Here is a 12,128-nt window from a genome sequence, read left to right on the forward strand (position 1 = left end):
TAAAATAGACATGTTAATGAATGGATAGAGGGATAGCTTTATATGTAAGGAAAGCTAGTGCACTAAAAGGTTCATAGCAGAATAGAGGTGGCAGATTTGTGGGAGTCACTGTAAAATTCTTTTAATTTTGCTGTGTGTTTGAAAATGTTTAAAATAAAACATTGAAGAACACACTTGCTATACGGAGACATAGTGTTGCATGAAAGAAGCCAGGCACAAAAGAATCCATGGCGTGTGCTTTCATTTAGCAAAAGAACAAAATAGATATGATCAATTGATGAGGTTAGATGTGGTCAGGACAGGGGCATGAGGGGTCTGGGTCACTGGAAATCTGCTTCTTCATCTAGGTGCTGATGGGAGTGTTCAGTCTGTGAAAATTCATGATCGCTACACTTCTCTATAATGTACATTACTCTTTTCTGTATGTAAGTGTATTATACGTTACTAAAATGGGTTTTAGAGAGACTCACAATGTTACCAACCTGCTTCAATCAGTATACAGTAATAACCCCCCATTTACCCTGCCTCCTCCGGTCTTTGTTCCTCCCCCTCTTCCCCAGCACTCTCCACCCCACCACTTCCTCAACCACTGCAGCCACCACCCCTGACTCTGAAATGCATTCTTCCAGGTTCTACAGCATGTGGAAGAGTAATGGAAAATGGAAAGGAAAGATCCTGGCTTTGGGGGCCCGAGAAATTTGGTTCCAGATTCTGATTCTGCCACTTACTAGTGGTGTGCCCTGGGACAAATAACCTCCATGGGCCTCAGTTTTCTCCTCTGTTCGAGGCATGATAATGTACCCACCTCAGAGCGGCAATGTTGAGACTGAATGAGACAATGCACGTACATTGCTTGGCTCAGCACCTGTCACATAGTAAATGCTCACTGAACGTTCAGTAGGATGAAATAGTGACTCCGGCTCTCTTCGTCTTCCTCTTCTTTCAACACCACCAGGCAAGGCAGGAGGGAGGGCTTTGGAGTCAGCTGGGTACCCTTGGACCACTCAACTTCAACCTCTCTGAGAATCATCTCTTCATCGTCTAAGGTGAGATAATAATCCCTGCCTGGGGGCTTCCCTGGTGGTCCAGCGGTTAGGACTCCTAGCTCTCACTGCCAAGGGCCCAGGTTCAATCCTTGGTAGGGGAACTAAAATCCCACAAGCTGAGCGGCTTGTGGGATGAATAAATAAATAAATAAATAAATTAATTAAAAAAAAAAAAAGCCCTGCCTGGCGGAGTTGCTGTGAGGACTTGATGAACTTGAGACTTGCTGGCTTGAGGACTCTGGGGTTTCTGAGAACCCTCCCCTCCTCGAAGTTTCCAAAGCCCACTGTGGGGATAACATCTGTCACCTGGTCCTGTGCTGCTTCTGGTTCATCTCTCCTCAGGCTTTGTGTGGGGACCGGACATCCTGGGGTGGAGGGGCCCCAGCTGTGAGGTCCTGGGGTCCCCCCCTCGGTGCAGTAACAGCCCCTGAGCCCAGCTGGCTCAGCCCGGCAGTTCCCCAGTTACTAAGTCAACGGCTGCCCTTTGGTGAGGAACTTGGCGCCCAGAAATAGCTACCTGCCACTGTCACTGCACAAAGGAAGCTCTGTTCAGCCCCAAAGCCGATGCGCACTCGGGGCGCCGGCAAGACCAAGGGCTTCCTCTGGACCTCGGCCAGGGCCCGGCCCTGAAGGTAGGCCTCCGCTTTCCAGCAGCGTCTGCCAAGCACAGGATCATCAGGACGTGCTCGTTCCTGAGCTTCAAGCCAGAATCGGCCAGGGCCCCGGCTAGCTTTCCTGGGGACAGCCGGTTACTGTGGAGCGTGTGACAGGCACGGGCCAAGCGGTCTACAAGCCAAGGACCCTCAGATGGAGAATCAGCGCAACTCCTGCCCCAGAGGAACGGGTACTTAGGACCAAGTAGGCACTGGGTAAACACATTAGCAAGTGTGGTAGCTGAGGGCTTCATTGCAGGGCAGCGTGCCAAAGCATTACACACACTGTCACATTTGGTACTATTATTATCCCATTTCTCAGACCAGGAAACCGAGGCTTAGAAAGGTGAAGAAATTTTGCCCCAGAATCCAGGTGAGGTGACTCTGGAGAGCCCCTTCTCTCACCGACCTTGTTATGCCAGCACCACAATGATCACGATGAGGGTACCTAATGGCTGTTAAGTATGGAGGATGTAGCAGGTACCCTGCTAAGCATTCTACGTACATTATTGTGTTAAGTCACCAGAACTACTCTATGAACTAGGTATTAAGTTTATTCCCCATGGAAGAGGAAGCTGAGTAAGTGAATGGCTGCTGAACTTGGCTCCCAGAGAAGAACTCGTCCTCATCACATGCCTGCTCAATAGAGCCGGGCATCAGAACAAGTACGTTCATACTGGTGACCTCAGTTAATCTCCACAGCCCCCACAAGAGGTAGGTGTAAGTTCTCCCATTTCCTAGATGGGGAAACTGAGGCGCAGAGCAGTTAAATAACTTGTTACGCAGCTAAAAGTATTAGAACTGGGGTTCAAACACTAGGCAGTCTGTCCCCCAAACCCACACTCCTACCATCTCATCCTAGTGGACCAGCTATGTTCAGCCACGCCTCAATAAAGAACAGGACCGTATGGGACATAGCTGGCTCGAACGATGAAAGCAGTGGAGCGTCAAAATATCCAGGTGGACAGGAAACGCAGAAATCACCGTGAGTCGAAAGAGATGCATAACTGCCCCAGAAGCCCCTAGTTCAGGGGCTGGTATTGCTTAGTGGTGAAGAATGCAGGATGCTAGAGCCAGCCCACCTAGGTTCAAACCACAGCTTTACTATTTGCTAGCTGTGCAAGCCTAGGCGTGTTGCTGAACGTTTTCAGTAAGATGGGGATGATGCTAGCTGTATAACAGTATCTATCTCATAGGGTTACTATGAGGATTAAAGCAGTTAATGTATATAAAGTGCTTGGAGCGCAGCCTGGCACGATGCTGCTGTTAGCAACGTAGGAGCGTCTGAGAGTGCCATGTATTAGGCAATGTACCCAAGTTACTTTAGTTTTGCTGCATGCAAAAATATCTTTGCTGAGTTGTGATATGATATTCTCCCTCGGTTTTTATAGAGGGTGACTGGGATAAGCAGCCACTGAAGAATGTGTCGGTGTCACTGGCGAGGACGTTATTCACCAAGATACACGATGGGGGCTTCCCTGGTGGCGCAGTGGTTGAGAGTCCACCTGCCGATGCAGGGGACACGGGTTCGTGCCCCGGTCCGGGAAGATCCCACATGCCGCGGAGCGGCTGGGCCCGTGAGCCATGGCCGCTGAGCCTGCGCGTCCGGAGCCTGTGCTCCACAACGGGAGAGGCCACAACAGTGAGAGGCCCGCGTATCGCAACAAAAAAAAAAAGATACACAATGCCCCTTACCTCGAGATTCCTCCTGTGCTTTATTCCTCCCAGAGCCAAACACTAGGAGAGACTGTGTCTCTTGGGACAAACACATATGCTGTCTTGGGTCAGCTCAATACCTCCTTGGCATTAAAAAATTTGGAAATGAAGTGAAATATGAGGTTCATGTTGTAAGCCCAAGTTCTAGGTACAATAAGCTCTCTCTTTTTCCTGTTGGTTGCTCTCTTTGTTAAAAAAAAAAAGAGTTTTTAAACACTGTTTTGTTCAAAATAGAAATTGTTTTATAGATTATTTCTGATTTTAAATACATGCATCTTAACTCTAAACAAGAGACTCAACTTTTTGATGTATCCCCTTGTAGACTTACATATAGATTTGGGTAAGTATAATTTTGCATGTGTGTGTATGCTTTTGGAAATGAAATTTTAGAAAAAGGAGAATCACGACCTACTGTTTTGAAACCCACATTTTACCCTTAGCCTACCACAGACAATTTAATATATTAATAACAAGAGTAACAATACCTTCATTCATTCAAGAAGATATTTATAATATCCATAAATATTTTCCAGGCCCTTTCTCTAGGCACTGAGAATAAAAATGAACAAAATAGACAAGGCCTCTTCCTCACTGGAGTTATCAGGCCATAAACCAATAAAAGTAAAATAAATTTAAAAGTTCGTTTCAGATAGTGCTGTAAGGCAGGGGTCCCCAACCCCCGGGATGTAATGCCTGATGATCTCAGGTGGGGCTGATGTAATAATAATAGAAATAAAGTGCACAATAAATGTAATGTGCTTGAATCATCCCGAAACCTTCCCCCGCCCTTGTCCACGTAAAAATTGTCCTCCACGAAACCGGTCCCTGGTGCCAAAAAGGTTGGGGACCGCTGCTGTAAAGAAAACAATGCAAATAGAGTCACAGATGTAGAAAACAAACTTATAGTTACCAAAGGGGAAAGGTGGGGCAGGGGAGGGATAAATTAGGAGGTTGGGATTAACATATACACACTACTATATATAAAATAGATAACTAATAAGGACCTGCTGTATAGCACAGGGAACTCTACTCAATACTCTGTAATGGCCTATATGGGAAAAGAATCGAAAAAAGAGTGGATACATGTATATGTATAACTGATTCACTTTGCTGTACACCTGAAACTAACACAACGTTTTTTAGAAAAGAATCTAAAAAAGAGTGGATACACGTATATGTATAACTGATTCACTTTGCTGTACACCTGAAACTAACACAACATTGTAAATCAACTATACTCCAATAACATTTTTTTAAAAAATAAAAAATTTTAAAAGAAGAAAATGCAATATGTCGGGGCAACATTTGAAAAGGTGGTCATAAAAACCTTCTTGGAGGAAGTGACATTTGAACTGAGTCTTGAGTGATGAGAACGGGCCGGGCTTGGACTGGATCCAGCAGAGGAAACAGCAAGTGCAAAGGTCCTGAGGTGAGAACAAGTTTGGTCTGTCTTAGGAACAGCAAGAAGGCTAGTGTGGCTGGAGCTGAGTGAGACATCAAGATACAGTTGTAGAGACAGGCAGGAGCTAGATCTTGCAAATCACGGAGAAGGGTTTGGATTTCGTTTTAAGTGTCAAGATCTGATTTTAGCCATTTGAAAAACAGGATTACTGTGGCTGCGTGGTGAGGACTAGACTAGGGGGTACCAAGTGAGGAAACAAGGAAACCAAGTGCAGGAATCCACATGGCACGCGCTAGAGTAACTAGGGTTGTGGCAGTAGACATGGTGAGCACTGGATGGATTTAGACTTAATTATGAAGTCCGCCAACAGATGTGAGGAATAGGGAGCTCAAGGACAGCTCAGAGGCTGCTGGTAACAGCAATCGTTCTCATTTACTGAGCACTTACTAATGCCAAGAACCGTGCTAAGCTCATTTACAAACCTTGACTCCACGGTTCCCCGAAGCAGGTTTGCCGTCCACCGCATTAGACCTGCCTGAGGGCTGGCTGGAGCTACAGGGATTTGTATTTGCATCATTATTCCCGAGATTCTCATTCAATTGCCAGACTTGGGGACACCAGCGCTCATAGAATCATTCAACAAGTCCACAGGGAGGATAGTGCTGTAAGGCAGGGGTCCCCAACCCCCGGGATGACAGAGAGGGAACGGAGGCTCTGGGAGCACGTGATTCACAGAAGCTCACAGGTCCCCTTGGCTTCACACCTGACCACTTAAACACGGCAGTCGAAATACTGGCAATAAATACAGCAACTCGCATGGTTTTAATAGCTGTCCAGCACTCTGTTTTATAGATTGCCTGGCACCAAACCCCATCTTTCCTTTTTATCTTTATTGTCACCTTTGTGGGGTGTGACATGGACTCGGATTTGAAACGATGGGCTTCAAACCCTTTCTAGATGTAGCCAGAGTAAAGCGCCCCTCAGTAGCAGTTGATTTTCTTTAATGATAATTGATAACACAAATAATTGCTGCTCCCACCTACCGAGCGCTTACTATGGGTCAGGTCCTGCGCTAAAAGCGGTTGAGGGCATCCTCTCCTTTACCCCTCCCAAGGGATTGTGGGCTGGAGATAGATATTCACATCGCCCTCGGTTCCCTCCCCTCCTCCCGGACATCTGTCACACCGGGAGGCAAAGATGCTATCAGCTCAGCGTGGTGATTAAGCATCTCAGGCCTTTGCTAATATTTTGATAAGGAGGCAGTGACTTTTGACCCACTCCCTGGGCCAAAGCCAGTCTCAGGGCCTCTCTGGGGGTTTGGTGGCACTGGTGGCAAAATCTGACCCACGGCCTCTCTCCTATACTCAAGAATTGCCCTGGGGCAGTGGGTACAGGTCAAGGGAAAAGGGGAGGGGGTCTTTACTAAATGATATTATAAAAAGGATTCAAATAAAATATACCAAAACTTGTGGTTGATTTTGGGTGGTGGGTCTAAATATGGTTTTTTAAAATTCTTTTTACATTTTCCCTTTTCCAAATTGTTTAGATGTGTATTACTTGTTTGATAATAAAATGACTCATTTCTTTTTAAGGGGGAAAAGAAAAAGAAAGTGGGCCAAAGAGGCCTTGAAAATAGCACATTCTCAAATTTGTCACATCCCATAGAGGTGATAACCTATAACAAAGGAGATCATAGGCTCAAGAAGACTCCAATAGGAGGCTAAAAGCATCTGAGCTTCTGCCTGACATCTTGCCTTCCCAGAACACCAGCTGCCTTCTGGGTAGGGCCTGAGAGCCAGGGGCGTAGAGGCTGCAGTGATCTCTTCTCTGGTAGTCTACCACTGCCGAGGATTGGTATGATACAGGGCCAGTTGGCACGCACTGCCCAAGACAACCTATGATTCATTCTTCCCTCTCCCAGGGAATGTTAAATAGCTATTTGCTCTTGGCTCTCTCAAAACCCACCCAGCCAGACAGCCCCTGGGGACTAAAAGAAGCCAAACTCCACCCACTGCATGCAAGTTAAACAGAGGGACTGACACTGATTTTAAAAGAAACTTAGCATGTCTGAACCAGGAATTAGGTGGAGGGGACAGCAATACGGCCACCCGGTAAAGCTTCCTGGATCCATTGCTATATTGGAAGACCCTTGCGGGCCCAGATCTTTTTTCGTCTGTCACCTCCGCCCTCCAGCCCTGATTATAGGGTTTTGTAGAGACTTCATAAATATTCATTCATTGGATGAACCAAGAGCATCCTATCATTTAGGCAAATAGCTTATTTGAGGTGCGGTGCATTCATCTAGGGAAATCGCCAAGAGACTGGAAAGTTCCAGCACGAGGCAGAAGACTAGCAGGAAGGAGGCCTTGGGCAGCGGGGGACTGGAAAGGATGCAAGCGCATCATAGGGAGTCCCTGCTTCCTTCCACCTGCCCTGCACCCACGCTGCCTCCTCTGAGTGCCAGACTACTTCCTAGCTTGATGCCCTCTCCTGTTCCTGAGAAGCATGATAAAAGCTGCAGGACGGCCTGAGTCCCTTTTCCAATCCTATACAGCTTGGCTGGAATATATAATAAGCACCTCCTGGTACTGTCCCTGAGGCGGGACCAGGAGAACTGAGTGTGAGCCCCAGATCTGCCACTTACGAGCTGGATGACCTTGGGTGAGTCATGTATCCAATGGGCAACAGACTCTATCATCATGGCTTAAGGCATACCTAATTTTAACACAAATTCCCACAACACCCTATGATGAAGGGACTATTCTTATCCCCATTTTATAGACAACGGAAGCCCAGATTCAGAGAAGTTTAGTAAATTTCCTAAAGTCTAAAGGTTAGTAAGTGGCGGAGCTGGGACCTGAACCAGGTCTGAGGACTTTACAACCTGAATCCTTTCACCAGGTCAAGCTGCCTCCCACCCATGCCTACCTGCAAGGCATTGCTGTGAGGCTGGACATGGGCTCATGTATGTGAAAGCGTGTTGTGAACTCCAGCACGTAGGATGACTGGTTGTTGGCTGTGGAGACGGTCACAGGACCAGGAGAGGGGAAGGGACCGGAAAATTTCGTGACCACCTACCACACCTGCATCTGGCCCTATTAACATCCTCGACTCCTGGGTGTTCGGCCCCTGGGAGCCCATCCCTCCCAAGGTGGGCAGGAAGGAATTTTCCCTGCTCTGGAACCAAGAGTGGTTTTCAGCAAGAGCTATGCCCCATGGGCTCTCTTTGCTGCGCAGAAGCATTTTAGTTTGAGGTAGTCCCACTTGTTTATTTCTGCTTCAGTTACCTGTACTCTCTCCCATGTGCTGGGCCTCGCCAACAGCCTTGAAGGGTTGGAAATTCACCACAGGTCTGCCAATGAAGCAATAGGCTGACCATTCATTGTTCCTCCTTCAATCACTCCTTTGGAATTGATGGATTCATATGCGGGTAGTGGTGTCTCTTGGGTGACCTAATCATGACACTATGCAGTGAAGCAAAGAGTGGAGAGAAAATGCTTTCACCAAGCCAGCGCGTATTTGTGACCTATTGTGCGTTCAGTCCTATGCTAAACCCTCAGCATATAGACATCATGCCCTTCCTGTTCCTTCAGGTTTGTGAGGAGCCAAGGCAAGCACTGGCGAAATATTCAGCAACAAAACAGTAATCAGAAGCTAAGTTTTACTTTGAAGTCCAAATACTGTATTATGATCTTGGATTCATACAGATAGGCGTTCAAAACTGTGTTCTGATACTCTCATCTGTGGCAATTTTGAGCAAGTCCTTTCACCCCCCTGAGCCTGTGAACTGCAGCTAAGAGAAATCTACTCAGTAACGACGGCTGATAACTGCTGCTGGGCAAAACAGGATGGGATTCAGGATCGCTTCCAGGAGACACTACAGGTGCCTGGTTAAGAGCAGGCTATGGCGACAGACCAAGGACTGAATGCTAACTGTTCTGTCCTAGCTGTGCACCTCTGTGCAAGTCACTCAACTTCTCAGAGGACTCTGTTTCTTATAAGAAGAGAATGCGGTGCTAGGACGCTTTCTGGAGCAGGTGGGGCTTGTGTATGATCACAGGAAAGACCATGTCAGGGAAAAGGAATAGCAAACCTCCCCGGATAAGGCCACCAAGGGGCACACCTGCGACCTCCAGTTGGACTAAAGAAAGAGTCGGGGGTTGGGGGGAAATGCCACCAGCCTTGAAACAACCTCCTAGGGGCCTCACGTGAAAGCGTGAGGAGGAGTGCCCCCTTCCTCCAGAGACAAGATGGAGGCCCAGAAGAACCACCTTTGGGGTCCCCGAATGTGAACTTCCGGTCCCAGGGTGCCCCGCGTGGTCGTACCGATCATGGGAAGCTCTGATTGGGTCCACTTGCCACCGTCCAACACTGAGCTCTCCTACTGGGCAGAGCCTTGCACACACACGCCTCTCCCTGTGCCTTGAACCAATCAGCTGAGCCAGGGCTGCGGGTCACCCAAGGGACCGGTTTGCCTCCAGACACGGCCCGGAAGAAGCCATTCTCCAGAACTTTCTGGACTCCTGGAGTCACAGCTCACTTCCCTAACTTAATGTGCCACTTCCTCAGGGCCATTGGCCTTGCAGATGGACTCGAGTCCATACTTCATGCCCACAGTTCTGAGGCACTGGCCAGAGTGGTGTTGTCCGAGGCCCTGGAACAGAGTTTATGTGCCCAGCAGCGCAACCGACCCCAGGGCCAGGTTGGGGAAATTACTTCGGATGCCCAAGAAGTGGAAGCCTAGACAGGACGTTATGGCTGGTTACCAGCACCAAGAAGACCATTAAGATGATCCAGATGCGACCCGTGTCTACAAAGAGCATCTACTGCCTTGGAGAAAGAAAAAGACTTTTGCAGAAATAGAATACAAAGTAGAAAGGACCTGTGCTTCAAAAGAAATGAAGATTGGGTGCTCCGACGCTCTGGGACTGCTTCATGGAGTAGCATTGGAACGCTGGAGCAGGAAGGATAGAGCAGATGCTTCCTTAGGATGACGCCATTATGGCCATCACTGAGTGTTGGGGATGAACCCCCGGTGCTCCAAGATCTGTCTCTCTCTCTCTCTCTCTCTCTCTCTCTCTCTCTCTCAACAGGAGGCAGGGGAGTATAGCGGTTAGGAGCACAAGACTTGGAGTCAGTCCACTTGGTTTCAAATTCCTGTTCTTCAGTTTCCTAGCTCTGTGATCTTACCCCACCAACCTCCCAGGTTTGAGACGTTTATTTGAGATAATGAAAGCAGCTCAGTGCCTGGCCTATAGGAAGAATGGTTATTATTCTCCAGTGAATAATCGCATGCTCTCAAATCAGAATAGCACAAACTGTAGAAATCACAACGACAGAACTGGAACTGTGGACTGTTCCCTTTCCCAGCCACCATCCCATCTCCCAAGGCCTGCGATCCTTGAATGCTAAGTAGAGAGGATGAAGTGGGCAGACTGCAAGCAGGCATTTACTCAACTTCACACCTCCTTGCTTGCGGCCCCAGGTGAAGCAGCGAAGACTCAGGGAACTCCCTGAGGCCAGCCTCCCTCTTGACTCTGACGTGTGCGGGTCTGAGATGCGACTGATGATTGCACCCTGGACTTCCTGCAGGCGGTGATCTGGGGCTAATCTTTCACCAGATAAGATGGACCCCCGTCAATGGACAAGGAAGAGAGAAGCTGACACCTGCCCTTTGTGGCCTTTCATTAGGAGGCAGTCAGCAGCCTAGGGACATGCAAAGGTTTCCAGCCCTTTAACTCAACGTTTCTTGACGCCTTTCTCTCCCAACTCACCCCCAGGCATCTTATGGGCAAAGGAAGCTTCTAATGTTACTAGCTCTTCCACAACTTGGGATAAAGTTTCATCACTGCTTGGCACTTGCCTTGTTTGTCACCATATTCTCATTTATAAGAGATATATGTTAAGAGCCCAAGCAAGGAAAGGGCTGTTGGGCTTTGCTCTGCATTTTGTAATTACTTTTAGTTTAATGTTAACCCCAACGTGATGATCCGCAGCTGGATCTGCCTCCACCATTGTCCTGTGGTCTCCTCAAGGACTGGATTTGTGTCTGATTCATTTCTGTGTTCCCAGGGTTGAGCACAAGGCCTTGTACAGAGTAGAGGTCCTTGACTACTTGAGAAGTGGATGGATAGATGACACAGCTCATTCATTTGAGCCTAGACACTTGGGAGCTCACTTCCCAAGAGGAAACTGTCCCAATACTCTCTCTTCCTCTGAGTGGATCTAGGTTCTTGCCTGAAATTCCCTCATTGATAATTCATCTTTTTGGATTCATCATTGCTAGCCCTGTCCCTCTGGAGTTTGAAATTAAAAAAAAAATCATTTGGTCAGGGGTTCTTAAGCTGGGGTCTCAAGGGTCTCGGGAGGTTCAGAGTCCCCCTAGAACTGTACACAAGTTTTCAAAAATATGTGGGTTCGGTTTTCTGGTGGCAAGGGTTTCACCAGAGTGGCCACTAGCTTTCTTCAAATTTCAAGAGGGACTGTGATGAGAGAGGTGGAGAAATACTGTCAGGATGAGGGCCACACATGGAGACTTTCTGAACTTCCCAGATCATCAGTACTTCTGTAATATGTACGTCAACAGTCGTGTCATCTACAGAGTGGGGAGAGCAGAGCTCACCTCATAAGGTTGTGGTCAGGACTCAGTGCCTTTTTTTTTTTTTTTTTTTTTTTTTTTTTTTTTGCGGTACGCGGGCTTCTCACTGTTGTGGCCTCTCCCGTTCCGGAGCACAGGCTCCGGACGCGCAGGCTCAGTGGCCATGGCTCATGGGCCCAGCCGCTCCGCGGCATGTGGAATCTTCCCGGACCGGGGCACGAACCCGTGTCCCCTGCATCGGCAGGCGGACTCTCAACCACTGTGCCACCAGGGAAGCCCCTCAGTGCATTTTTGACATCACATATGTTGGATTGGGGCTCCTCCATACACCCCTCCACACACAACTTAAGCTTTTTCAAAGGCTCTCCACTGCTCTTAAAGACTTCCTGCTGCCACCGTGGCCTTCTAGTCTCCTTTCATTGCTCGCTCCACAGACCTTGCTTCTTCTCCTCATAGGATCTTGGCACTTCTTGTTCCCTCTTCCTGGAATGCTTTCTCAGAGGTGCCCCCTAACTCCCTCTTTGCCTAGATAATTCTTGCTTATCCTTCAGATCTCTGCTCAATTATCTGTTCTTCAAGGATGACCCTCCCAACGAGGTCAGAACCTTCCTTCACTTTCTCTTAGAACACTCTGGACTGCATCCCACAGCTGTGGCAATTTTATGATTTTAGACTGATTGCTGGGACTCCTTAATTGATGTCTGGCACCTCCA

The 12,128-nt window shown here is 48.0% G+C and overlaps 1 long non-coding RNA gene across 1 annotated transcript; it reads left to right on the forward strand.

The window, feature by feature from the left end:
- The first annotated feature begins 1,732 nt into the window (after positions 1-1,732).
- Positions 1,733-3,257, forward strand: LOC113622418 (uncharacterized). Its single transcript, XR_003433511.1, has 3 exons — positions 1,733-1,904; positions 2,244-2,413; positions 3,091-3,257. It is a non-coding gene; the product is annotated as an uncharacterized LOC113622418 (long non-coding RNA).
- Positions 3,258-12,128: the final 8,871 nt, after the last annotated feature.

This window comes from Aethalodelphis obliquidens, unplaced genomic scaffold (assembly GCF_003676395.1).
Source record: "Aethalodelphis obliquidens isolate GAN/ISIS:26980383/991018 unplaced genomic scaffold, ASM367639v1 scaffold9, whole genome shotgun sequence".
NCBI classification, from domain to species: domain Eukaryota; kingdom Metazoa; phylum Chordata; class Mammalia; order Artiodactyla; family Delphinidae; genus Aethalodelphis; species Aethalodelphis obliquidens.